The following is a 12,638-nucleotide window of genomic DNA, read 5'->3' on the forward strand; positions in this document are numbered from 1 at the left end:
GAGGTAGAAATAAAAACATAAAATAATATCTGGAGGTTTTGCTGAGGAATAAGGGGATTGGACTGAATTTCTTCTGGAGTCCCTCCTGGCTGAGAGTGTTTCCAGCTTCTGCTAAGCACCACCAGCAAAAAAGGAGCAGAAAAGTACTTGGTCTGCATTCCCACAGGCCAGGTTAGGGAGATGGAGCATGTGCAAAGCCTAGGGCTGAGCATAGGGGCCCTGAGGGCTGAGTTGGCAAAGCTAGACAGAACAAAAGAATTTTCTTTTTGAAGTGGCCCTCATCACACTTCAGGCTGTTCACAGGGTACTGAAGGGCTAAAATATGGAAGAAAACTTTGGGTAGAACCTGGGAGCTAAATTTTACTGTTTTGTCTGCTAGGAAAATGATTTTTTTTCAGGGTGCCTGGGTGGCTTAGTTGGTTAAGCCTCTGACTCTTGGTTTTGGCTTAGGTCGTGATTTCATGGGTGGTGACATGGAGCCCCAAGTCAGGCTCCACACTCAGTGGGACTCTTTCCCTCTTTCTTTTCCTCTGCCCCTCTCCCCACTCGTTCAGGGGGTGCTTTCTCTCTCTCTCAAATAAATTTTTTTTTTTAAAAGATTTTATTTATTTATTTAACAGAGAGATAGCGAGAGCAGGAACACAAGCAGGGGGAGTGGGAGAGGGAGAAGCAGGCTTCCCGCCAAGCAGGGAGCCCGATGCGGGACTCGATCCCAGGACCCTGGGATCATGACCTGAGCCGAAGGCAGACGCTTAACGACTGAGCCACCCAGGCGCCCGTCTCTCAAATAAATTTTTAAAAAATGATATTTTTTCCAAGATTTTTTATTTTTATTTTTATTATTTATCTTTTAAAAGATTTTTATTTATTTATTTGACAGAGAGAGAGAGCACAAGCAGGGGGAGCGGCAGGCAGAGAGAGAGGGAGAAGCAGGCGGGAGCCTGAGGGGAGGCAGGGCTCAATCCCAGGACCCTGAGATTAGGACCTGAGTGGAAGGCAGACGCTTAACCTACCGAGCCACCCAGGCGCCCCTCCAAGATTTTTCAAAAATAATTATTTATATTATCAAAGCCATACAGTCCTCATTATAATAAAGGTGAAAAATACAGAAAAGTAGGAGGAAAACAAAAAATTCATTTAGTTCTACCACGTAGAGACAAGCAGTACTAGTATTTTGCATATTTTGTTCTATTTTGTTCTGTTTCCCATGCGTATCGATCCATTTCATTAATTGTGATCATAGTTTATATTAAATGTTGTATCCTACTTTCAATTAATATTAGAGCATGAGCATTTTCCTGTCATAAGCTATGTGTAAATGTCAGCTTCATTAGCTATATAATATTCCATTTTATGACTACACTATAATTTACTTAACCACTGAATCATGAGGTTTTTTGGTTAGTATTTTATTATTCTAACTAATACTAGGATTAACATAGTTGTACAAAAAGTTTGTATACATCTGTTTTCCTGAGGACACATTCATTCACGCATTATATAAATACTAATGAGGGCCTACTATGTGCCAGGTACTATGTTAGGTGTCAGGTTTCTGTCTTGGGTGGCATGCTATCATTTACTGAGGTAGGAAACACTGGAGGAGGAGCAAATTTAAGAGAAAATATGGTGTGTTCAGCTTTGGATGTGTTGAATTTGAGGTTTCCGCAAGACATCCAAATGGAGATGTCAAGAACACAGAGCTCAGTGGGGAGGTCTGGATAGAGCTATAAAATTACAGTTGTGGCCATATACATGGTAATTAAAGCCAAGTGAGTGAAAGAGATCATTTAGGGAGAGAATATATGCAGCCTAGCTCTGAAACTGTCTGACATTCAGAGGTTAGATAGCAGAAATGGAGTCTACAAAGAGATTCTGAGGAGAGGGCAAAAGGGTAGGAGGAAAGGCAAGAGTATGGCATTATAAATGCCACAGGAAGACTTTCAAGTAGGAGGAAATAGTTAACAGCATTAAATGTAGGGATGATGTCAAGCAAGATAATGATTAAAAATGTCCCCTTTATTTTATGTATTTACATAGATTTATTGACATGGGGGTCATTCATTGGTTGGGTGTTTTGTTGAGCACAGTTTCAGTGGAGTGTTGGGGAAGGATGCCAAACTGGTAAGTGAGAAGAAGAGAATAGAGATTGCAAATGTACCTGCAAAGTACATTTTCAATAGATTTGCCCATAAAGAGGAGCTAGAGAAGTACCTAGTTTGTAGAGAGGATTTTTTTTTTTTTAAGATGGCAGACTTGGGCATGTTTACTTGAGCATGGTTAATGGCTGATGAGAAGAAGGGAAGGAGAGGGAGGGAGGGAAAGAGGGGGACAGGAATCTACAATTACTGGGTAGATATAAACATTTTAAAGCCTAATGATATATATTGCTCACATGCCTTCTAAAAGGGTTTTTAAGCAGCACGCACTCCTATGAGCAATTATGAAAGCGCTTTGTTTTTGTCATCAAATGTGAATAAAACAAACAAAAACTTTGCCAAAGAATCTCATTATTGTTCTAATTTGCTCTTACTTGATTACTAGTGAGTTGAATGTTTTAAACATTTGTGTCTGTGTGTGAATTTAGTCTATGTCCTTTGCCCCAAACATTTCTATTTTAGACACTTTTTTTTTTTAGATTTTATTTATTTATTTGACAGAGAGAGACACAGTGAGAGAGGCAACACAAGCAGGGGGAGTGGGAGAGGGAGAAGTAGGCTTCCCACTGAGCAGGGATCCCGATGTGGGGCTCAATTCCAGGACCCCGGGATCATGACCTGAGCCGAAGGCAGATGCTTAACGACTGAGCCACACAGGCGCCCCTAGACAGACACTTTTTATTTGCCACTTTTATTTGCCTGAAAGTTAAAGGATCAGAATGGTATCATATTTTATCTTCCCAAATCATATGGTCTAGAGTCTTCATCTTATAAGTACACGACAGTTTGACAACTTTTGGCTCAGCTAAGAGGAAGACGCAGGAGATTTATCGTCTGAGTGACCAGAGATGGAAGTGAAAAGGGGGCCACGTCCAGTCTTAGACCCCTATCCTCAGCCCTTAAGCTCCCTTTCCTAGCCTGGGGAGGCATCCCTCCAGTGACTTAAGTCTTTGGCTCTCAGAGCACCCATTCGCGTGGCGCGGTTCCCTACTGAGGGGCCCGGAGAGCTGTGCGGCCCCTTTAAGAGTCCAGCTCCTCCCCGCTCCAGGGAAAGTTGCAGGTTTTTCCGCCTCCCGGGAGGGTGAGTAGGGCCGGCTGCCTGAGCAGGACTGCCGCCTTCTCGGAGCCGGAGACCCTCCCTTGAATCCCGCACTGGGACGCCTCACCCTCTCGCGGCACCTTTTGCAGGTGACAGGTATGTCCGCGGCCAGCGGCCGCCCCTTCGCCCTCGGTCCCGGGCTCCCCCCTGGGCCCCTAAGCGCCCCCCACCCCTATCTCAGGGACCCGCGTTCTTCTCTACCCGCCTATCCACTCTCCTAGTCTTTCCTTCTCCCTAGCTGGCCGCCTGTCCCCTCTCCCTTGTCGGCCTCCCTGGACCGCACCCCCCACGCTTTGACTCCTGTCTGCTTGGGGCGGTCCCTCCCCGCCAGTTTGCGTGCCCTCGGGCCTCTTCTGGCCCCTTCCCTGGCCCACTGGTCGCTAACGGGGGCTGTACCCCTCTGGGCTCTGCCTCCTCGGGGTCTCGCCTCAACGCAGAGTGGCTCGGCTTTTCCCGCCAGCCCCAGCTGGAGCCCCTCCCGAGCTGGCCCTGGGGGCGGGTGGGGCCGAGCTCCGAGCGGGAACTGCACTCTCAGAGACGTCGAGTGACCTTTTCGGTGGCTCCTCTCTCTGCGCTTGGCCGTCGCGCCGGGTCTCAGTCTCGCACTGCTTCCGGACCTCGGACCTCGCGGCGTCAGCTTCTCTGGCCTCCGTAGGTCCGCCAAAGGTAAAGGCTGGAGGCCGGCTGGCTGCGAGTCCTGCCTCAGTGGGCTTCCCCTGCTCTGCTCTTGGGGCTGGGGACCCAGCTGTGTGCTCTCGTGTTGAACTGCTTTATCTTGCCACCCTTCAAGCAGGCGTCGGCGGTTTGCTCCTGGAAAAGGGTCCCCAGAGCCCTCAGAAGGGGCACAGAATGCTCTTATCCCCAGTGATGGTTTGTAAAGGGCCAGAAAACATGTTCCTCCAGCGCCCCAAAGTTGAATGAGATGGTTGGGTGTTTTTTTTTGTTTTGTTTTGTTTTGTTTTTGTGGCGGTGAAAACGTTTGGTTATAATTCTGGTGAACGAATACCCTGCTTCTTCAGGACCAGAGGATCTAGCATTCCGGAATATTGCTTTTGGCAGGGTTAACCCTAGACCTTGTGCGTTTGTGACAGAAATTAATCTTCACTGCATCCTGGACCTTCTATTTTTAGCTGGCTTCTTTTCTGTTCTTTCAGCTCCCCACCCCCACTCCTCATAAACTCATTGATATTAAGGTGTTAATAACCTCACGTGTTTACTCCACTGGGCTGTGGAGAGGACGATGTTTAATGCAACAAAGTTGAGGCCCCCGGATGAAGTTTTTTGTTGTAGTTTGTTTTTTTTTTTTAACACCTGCTGGAAATCCAAGTAGAAAAAGACCACCAGCTTGGCTTGTGAGACTTCTGGCAGGGGATAACATTTCTGGTAACACAATTTTAGGTGCCTCACTTTAGGTCAGAGCAGTGAAATGGAGCTTGGAGGCCTATCCTGGGATAATTGGTCAGTGCATGTATGTGGCATTCTGGTTGATGCTCTCTGAGCTCTCCCCGTTAATGCTACTAATAATGGTTGTTAAGATCTATTGAGCCATGTACTGTGATAAGTTCTTTACATAGTTATCTCATATAACCCTCATGATAACTCTTCGTGGTAGGCACTATAGTTATAACCATATTTTGATGGAAAGGACACTCAGAGCTTAAGCGCCTTGCCCCAAATCACCCAACTGATGAGCGGCTGAACTGGGCAGAGCTTGTGTTCCTATCCCCTGTCCCATCACTTCTGCTGTCTTAGATTTTAGGAACACTAAGTAAATAGCTCACAGGGGAGGACTAAGTGATTAAAATTTTCCCTTCCAAGCTGAAACATGAGTTTTGGTCCTTGACTCCATTTCAGATGTGCTGCAGAGACTTGGGACCCCTTACCTCACTGATAGCTTACCCTCTTCAACACATCACAGGGGGCCAATTGCCACATTATTACGATAAGCACACCGCCCTGAGTGTACCCGGCTGAATGAAGCCTCTGGGGCTCTCAGCTCGGTAGTAATTGTCCCAAAGTTAAGAGAGGGTAACCCTGGCTTCTAGGGATGTGCGTCTGACTCAACTTCTTCCTTCCCTGTTGGCTAGGGAAGAGATGAGGGTGTGGTAAGTGATAAGGATTTCCCAACAGCCAGTCCAGAGAGCCTGAGGGTGAGTGTGTGCTTGTTTTATCGTGGGGTGGATGGAGTACCTTTGGCAGCGACAGTGTGGAATAGAAAATATCCTCACCGATCCCATCTCTGGTCCTTTGCTACAGCTGTTTATTTTTCCTGAAAAGCGAACTGGACTCCCAAACCCACTCTCCTGCCATTGACTCCTATTCACCTCTCAAGATTGAGCTTTCAGGGCCTCTTCTTTGGGACAACCTTAGTGAACACACAATTCCTTACCCCAAGCCACATTTACCAGTTATCCTGTCCTAAAGCACTTTGTTTACACCCCAGGAAAGCCCTTAACATCTCTCTTAATTGTTTTTCCACCTGGAAGGCTGTAACCTCTTTTAAGGGCAAGGTCTGGATCTTGGAGCTCCCTTTCTCTTAGGTATGAGCGAGATTAACAAATATTTGTGCTAGGCTGGAGATACCAGGCCTTTAAGGGCCTGAGGGCTGGTGGTAGTAGAAATGATGGCCACAAAACGGCTTCCTGAGGCCCTTGAAATCCGAAGGCTAGGAGTTAGTACTTAAATGTCACTTCAGCGAGGCCCTCCCTAACCATACTATTTATTTATTATTTATTTTATTTTATTATTTTTTAACCACACTATTTAAACTCGCAACCCCATCCCTGAACATTCTATATGCCCCTTCCCTACCTTATTACTCTAATGTAACATATTGTGTATTTTTTTTTTCATTTTTCTTTCTTATTGTCTGTCCCTCTTCCGCCCCTCCGTAATGTAAGTTACATGTGGGCAGGGATTTCTGCTTTATTTACCAGGAGTAGATCCCAGCACCCATAACAGAGCCTGGCACATCATAGGTGGCTATTTTGTGAAATGAATCAATGAATGACATCACCACTCTAGGAACTGGCACTCTTTTGTGTTCTCCTGGACCTGAAAGGAAGTATCCCTAGTCTGTCACCCTACCCCAGGCTCAATTCCCACACAGCTTTCCTTCTGCTGAGTTTTGCTTTGAGACTGCATTGCATTTCTGATGCCAGCTTTGACCTAGTTGGAAGTACTTTCTCTCTCTCTCTCTCTCTTTTTTTTTTAAGGCTTGGGTCTCTGAATGGAAACTTCTAAAGTGAAAACGGAAAGAGGCCGTGCTTCTTGTTGGTAGGAAGGGGGATTTGCCCTAAGAGGAGAGGATGTGGATTGTCAGGCTCTTCAGGCCTGTCAGGCATTTGGCAGGCTCAGTAAGAAGCTGGAGAAAGTTGCTGTGTAACAGGGAAATGAAGAGCCCAAAAGAATCTAAGGTGGCACAAATTTGGCTTCTGGCCTCACATTTTCCTTAGCTTTTTGGGCAGGAGGTTATTGGATTATAAGCTTTATGGAAAAGCCACTGTTGAGTGCTATTGTATGTAGTACTTGACTGGTTTAGTTTTATACTAGGAGGAGAGTTATGTGGTGTGAGGAAAACACTATGGAATAAAAAAGAAAAAAAATATGATTGTGTTTAAATGTGGTTTGAAATATTCAGAAAGAAAAAAAGGGGGGGGTGCCTGGGTGGCTCAGTCGGTTAAGTGTCTGCCTTCTGCGCAGGTCATGATCCCGGAGTCCCAGGATCAAGCTGTATGGGGCTCCCTGCTCAGCAGGGAGTCTGCTTCTCCCTCTGCCCCTCGCCCCACTCGTGCTCTCTCTCGCTCTCTCCTTCTCAAATAAATAAATAGAATCTTAAAAAGAAAGGGAAAAAAACCCTAGAATTCCTTAAAAGACAAGCTTGGAAGGAGTTGGGCCCTTGATATGGTGGTAAGTATGGGATTTCCTGCCATTTGATGTATGTTAACTTCTTTAAAACTCAAGTTTGTATTGAAAAACTTCTGCTCAGCCTCTTCTTCTACTAAATTTATCTCCTCAACCTCTGAACATTGGAGTGACCTAGGGCTCAGTCCATGCACTTTTTTCCATCCCAAATCTTCCTAGAAGCACTCTTCCAGCCCCATGGCTTTAAATACCATCTATCTATACACTCACCACTCCCACATTTATGTGTCTGACCCAAGCCTTTCTTCTAAGCTGTAGCCTCATATATCCAATGGCCTATTTGACAGCTCTACTTGGATGTATGTCCAATAGATATCAAATGTGACATGGCCAAAACAGGACTCCTGATTCTTCTCAGGTCTCTGGCCCTTTCCCTCAGCCTTCCCTATCTCAGTAAAATGGCACCATCATCCATTTAGTTGCTCAAGCCGAGAACCTGGGGTCTCCCTTGATTCCTCCCCTTCTCTCACCTCTCCACATTCAATTCATCAGCAAGTCTTATTGACCTGATCTCCAGCTGTGTCATATATTCTGCCACATATCTCCATCTCCTCTGCCTGTTACCCTAGTCCAAGCAACACAAGGCTGCAATGAACATCTTTACAGAGTGCCCACAATCGATGTAGATATGGATATACCCACACAAATATTTCTGTAGGATAGCTTTCTAGTAGAATCGTTGGGTCAGAGGATACTTACATTAAAAAATGTGATCAGGCTTTGTCAGAGTGACATCCAGGAAGGTTTATGCTCTCACCACAGAGAGTGCTTTTCTGCATGCCCTTGCTGAGGGTGGACAGTCTTTCTAATTTTTGCCAGTCTGATAGGTGAAAAATAGTATCTAACTGATTTAACTGGCATTTCTCTTATTACTAGTACGGCTGAGTAATTTTTCATGTGTGTTAGCTATTTGCATTTTTCCTGAGACTTGCTCTTTAAGGTCCTTTGCACATTTTTCTTTTGGGTTATATATTTAATTTGTTTGTAAGAACACTGTGTTTATAAGGGATATTTATTCATTGCCTGTTACACAGTGCAAGTTTTTTTGTTCTTGTCATATGTCATAACTTTGTTCATGCTGTGTACACCTCTTATAATCAGATGAAACACGCTATAAAACATTTTGAAAAACATGTTCATTAGATTTGGCAATTAGGAGGTCAATGACAGCATCAGTGCAGCAGGAGAGAAGGGGGATTGTAGAGGGTTGGGGAGTGAGCATGAAGAGGGCCTGATAAGGCATATGATATATACACTTTGAAGAGGCTTGGCTACAATGGAAAGGAAAGGGTGTTTCTTATAGACAGTTGGGCACAAGGAACAAGACCATCTTGTTAATTTTTTTTAGTTTTAAATATAGGAGATGAGCCCATTTATATGGAGATGGCATAGAGCTTGATGATACATAGTTGCTGAGGAAGCAGAAGGGTGGGGGCTCCAGAGTGAAAAAGGTGAAAAGACTGACCTTAGAGAAAGGGAGTTTGCTTTTCCATTGAGACAGGAGGGAAAGGGGCGGGACTGATGAAGCTGTGGAGAAGGAAGGAACTGTGGAAGGACAAGATTGTGAGGAAGGTCCCATCTGATGCAAGGGCTGAGGGATTGGGATAGCATTTGAGAGGGATGAAGAGAGGAGCTTTTTAGAGGCCTGTCATCCAAATTGCCACATCATAGTGAGCCAAGAAGGGCTTGGATAACTTGAATTTATCTCCACCCCAAGTCACAGAATCCTGTATCCATTCTCTCCAGCAGCACTCATCAGTCCAGGTGTAGAAACAGTGTGTCCATGATCTGATTTGGGGATTTTTCTAGGTAGCTGTGACAGAGATATAAGAGGGCAGGAGATTGGACAGTGCTGGTGGAATAGTGGAAATGGTGGAACCCTGTGGAACCCATATGTGTGACTAATTCTACTTTGAACTTGAGTAATTCTGAAGAGATGGAAAATTTTCATGGCATCTTGTACTGTTTGTTGTTTGTAGCTCTATTAATTCAGGCATCAGAATAGCTTTAGTATCAGTGTCCTTAAACTATGGTTTGCAACTTACCAGAAGGCGTGGGTTGATTTACTGAGGGCCTACAATGTGCCAGTTTCTAGGTGAAGTACTTGGGAGATATAGTGGAGAAGAAGACCATGGCCTTTTCTTCATGGAACTTACTTCAGCAGGAGAGGTATGTGTTAATGTATCACATAAGTAGTGATTTCATCACAATTGTGGTAAGTTCAATGAAGTTTAATTTTTTAGAAATCACATTGTTGCATTGCTTTCTCTAACAGGTTTTACCAATTTACATTTGCCAACAAAGTATGAGAGTACCTCTTACATCTTCCCTTTTTAAAATTGAATACTCTTTTAAAAATTTTGCTGAATTGATAGGCATGCATGAAAACATTTTCATTACCAGTAAGAGTGAAAGTTTTTCTTTTTTACATCTATTGGCCATCTGATTGATCTTCTTCCTTCAAGAATTATCTGTTCATGCTCATTTTCTGTTAACATACTTAATTCTCCTTGTTTTTAGTAGATCTCTTTTCCATATTTGAACCCATTAATCACCCTTCTCTCTCTCTCTCTCCTCCCTTCGCTGTGGAAACTCTAAAATGTATTTTACCCAGTCTCTGGCCATTCCCTTTTGATTTCCTCTGAATTTCTTTCTTATCTACTTTAGAAACTTTGGTGTGACTAGGGATCTGACTACATTTTTATTACTTGACCCAACAAAAATAATACATAAGTCTTCTGTTCTCCTTCCACATTCCATTCCCGAGGTAACAATATTAAATTTGTATCTCTTTCCAGACATTTCCATGCCTGTATAAAATATTTCCTTCCTCCCATCCATCCATCCATCCATCCATCCATCCATCCATCCATCATGTCTGTACTTCTATGTTAAAAATACAAATGGAATCATAATGTATATGTTTTGCAGTGGATTTTTACTTAATATTTGTGGCAAGCCTTCAATGTCAGTAAAAATAGAACTATCTCTTTTTAGCAGTAACATTGGTGTTTTCAAATGTATGTGTGGAAGGAGGAGTTAAGATGACAGAGGATTAGGGGGACCCTAAGCCTGTCTCATCCCTCAAACACAGCTAGATAATTATCAAATCATTCTGAACACCCAAGAAATAAATTGGAGGTCTGAGAGAACAAAAACTGCAGGTCTACAAGTAGAAAAGCGACCACCTTTTGGAAGGTAGGAGATGCGGAGAATTGAATTGGGGGAGATACAGCTGCGGATGCAGTGGCGGAGAGGGAGCTTGCTTACGGAGGCTACTGCAAAGTATTATAAGCAGCAGAGCGCAAAATCTGAACTTTTAGACGTCTGCTACAGTGGGGGATGTGCCTGGCTTACAGGTGCTCAGGTGGCAAAGTGGGGTGGAATCCCAGGTGGGACACTGTGGTCTGAGCATCCCCTGGGTTGCAAGAAGACTGGGTGGTGCTTAAGTGCTGCACTGTTCCCAGGCTTAGGAGCAGGGACACTGGCTGAGCCGTGGTGCTGGCTTTCTGTTCTGTTTTGCAATAAACTGTGAACTGCTGTGAAGTCCTGTAACTGCTTTCCTGTAATAGGCTGGCAAATGGCAAAAGCATGGTGAGACACTCCCCCAGAGGAACAGTGTGTGTCCACCCCATGGGAGTCCCTAAAACTCGGAGTTTTGAAACTCAGTCGCAGGCCTGAGATAAAAAAGCTCAGACACAGGCAGGGTGAACTCAGGGTTCTGACAGAAATCAGGGACACAAGAGTGATTGATTGCTCTTCTGTGAGGGCTCATTGAAGATCGGGGGCAAGAACTTTTCAGCTCCAGGGGTAGAGAGCTGGGCACCACCATGTTCATCCCATCAGTCAGCGCTGAAAGCCTTCAGGGAGCAAAACAGTGCCACCTAGTGGAGGCTGGAGGTGCTTACACCAAGTCCCACCCCCCTGCATCCTGGAGGTGCATTTCCACTAGTGCAATTCCACCTGAGAATCAGTACAACAAGCCCTTCCCCCAGACGACCAGCATGAACAACTTGCTTGCAACAAATCTACTGATCATAGACTGCTGCAAAGCTTTAGCTCTAAGGGAAAACAGGATCTAGTTTCCTTTTTCCTTTTATTCTTTATTATTATTTTCATTTATTTTATTATTTTTTCCTTTTAAAAATTTTTATTAATTTTTTAAAATTTTTATTTATATATAATTCATACGTATATTTTATTTTTTGTTTACTTTCATTTTATTATTATTATTAATTAATTTATTTTGGGATCGAGATTCTTATTAACAAGCAGGCCAAAACGCACCCAGGATATAGGTTTTTTTGTTTGTTTGTTTTCCTATTCCTTGTTTTTTGTTTTGTTTTGTTTTTTTCCTTCTTTCCTTTTCTGGAGAAAATGATGAGACAGAGAAATTCACCCCAAAAGAAAGAATGGGAAGTAGAACTCACAGCCAGGGATTTAATCAATACAGATATAAGTAAGATGTCTGAACTAGAATTTAAAACAATGATTATAAGGATACTAGCTGGGCTTGAATAAAGCATAGAAGACACTAGAGAATCCCTTGCTGCAGAAATAAAAGAACTAAAATCTAGTCAGGCTAAAATTAACAGTGCTATACCCAAGATGCAGTCCCAAGTGGAGGCCCTAAAAATGAGGGCGGACCAATCAGAGGAGTGCATCAGTGATAGAGAAGATAAAATTATGGGAAACAACAAATCTGAAAAGAAGAAGGAAAAAGGAGTGCCTGGGTGGCTCAGTCGGTTAAGCATCTGCCTTAAACTCAGGTCATGATCTCAGGGTCATGGGATCGAGCCCCATGTTGGGCTCCCTGCTCAGTGGGGAGTCTGCTTCTCCCTCTCCCCTCTGCTCATGCTCTCTCTTGTTATCTCTCTCTCAAATAAATAAATAAAATCTTTATAAAAAAAGAGGGAAAGAAAAGTAATGGATCACGAAAGTAGACTTAAGGAACTCAGCAACTTATTAAAACATAATAAATTCATATCATAGGAGTCCCAGAAGATGAAGAGAGAGAAAAGGGGGCAGACGGTTTATTCAAAAAAATTATAGCTGAAAACTTCCCTAATCTGGGGAAGGACACAGACCTCAAAATCCAAGAAGCACAGAGAACCCCCATTAAATTCAACAAAAGCCAGCCATTGCCAAGGCATATCATAGTCAAATTCACAAAATACACAGACAAGGAAGGAATCCTAAAAGCAGAAAGGGCAAAATAGTCCTTAACCTACAAGGGAAGACAGATCGTCTGCATAAACTTGGCAGGCCAGAAAGGAGTGCAGAAAATGTTTGATGTGCTGAATGGGAAAAATAGGCAGCCAAGAATTCTTTTTTTTTTTTATTCTTATGTTAATCCCCATACATTACATCATTAGTTTTAGATGTAGTGTTCCATGATTCATTGTTTGTGCATAACACCCAGTGCTCCATGCAGAATGTGCCCTCCTCAATACCCA

At 43.7% G+C, this 12,638-nt stretch overlaps 1 protein-coding gene across 6 annotated transcripts in view; it reads left to right on the top strand.

Annotated features, from left to right (window-relative positions):
- Nucleotides 1-3,202: 3,202 nt before the first annotated feature.
- Nucleotides 3,203-12,638, top strand: part of SYTL4 (synaptotagmin like 4) — a 60,325-nt gene continuing 50,889 nt past the window's right edge. For 2 of the 6 annotated variants that reach the window (XM_081808535.1, XM_031039765.2), the window contains exon 1: nt 3,208-3,354. The gene's annotated coding sequence lies outside the window, so the exon portion shown is untranslated. Of the gene's footprint in view, nt 3,355-3,801; nt 3,925-12,638 lie in introns of those variants that run through there. The other 4 variants (XM_081808536.1, XM_031039764.2, XM_006743917.3 and 1 more) reach the window with 3 other exon arrangements.

The sequence above is a fragment of the Leptonychotes weddellii genome, chromosome X (genome assembly GCF_054177405.1).
Source record: "Leptonychotes weddellii isolate Sample4059 chromosome X, ASM5417740v2, whole genome shotgun sequence".
NCBI classification, from domain to species: Eukaryota; Metazoa; Chordata; class Mammalia; order Carnivora; family Phocidae; genus Leptonychotes; species Leptonychotes weddellii.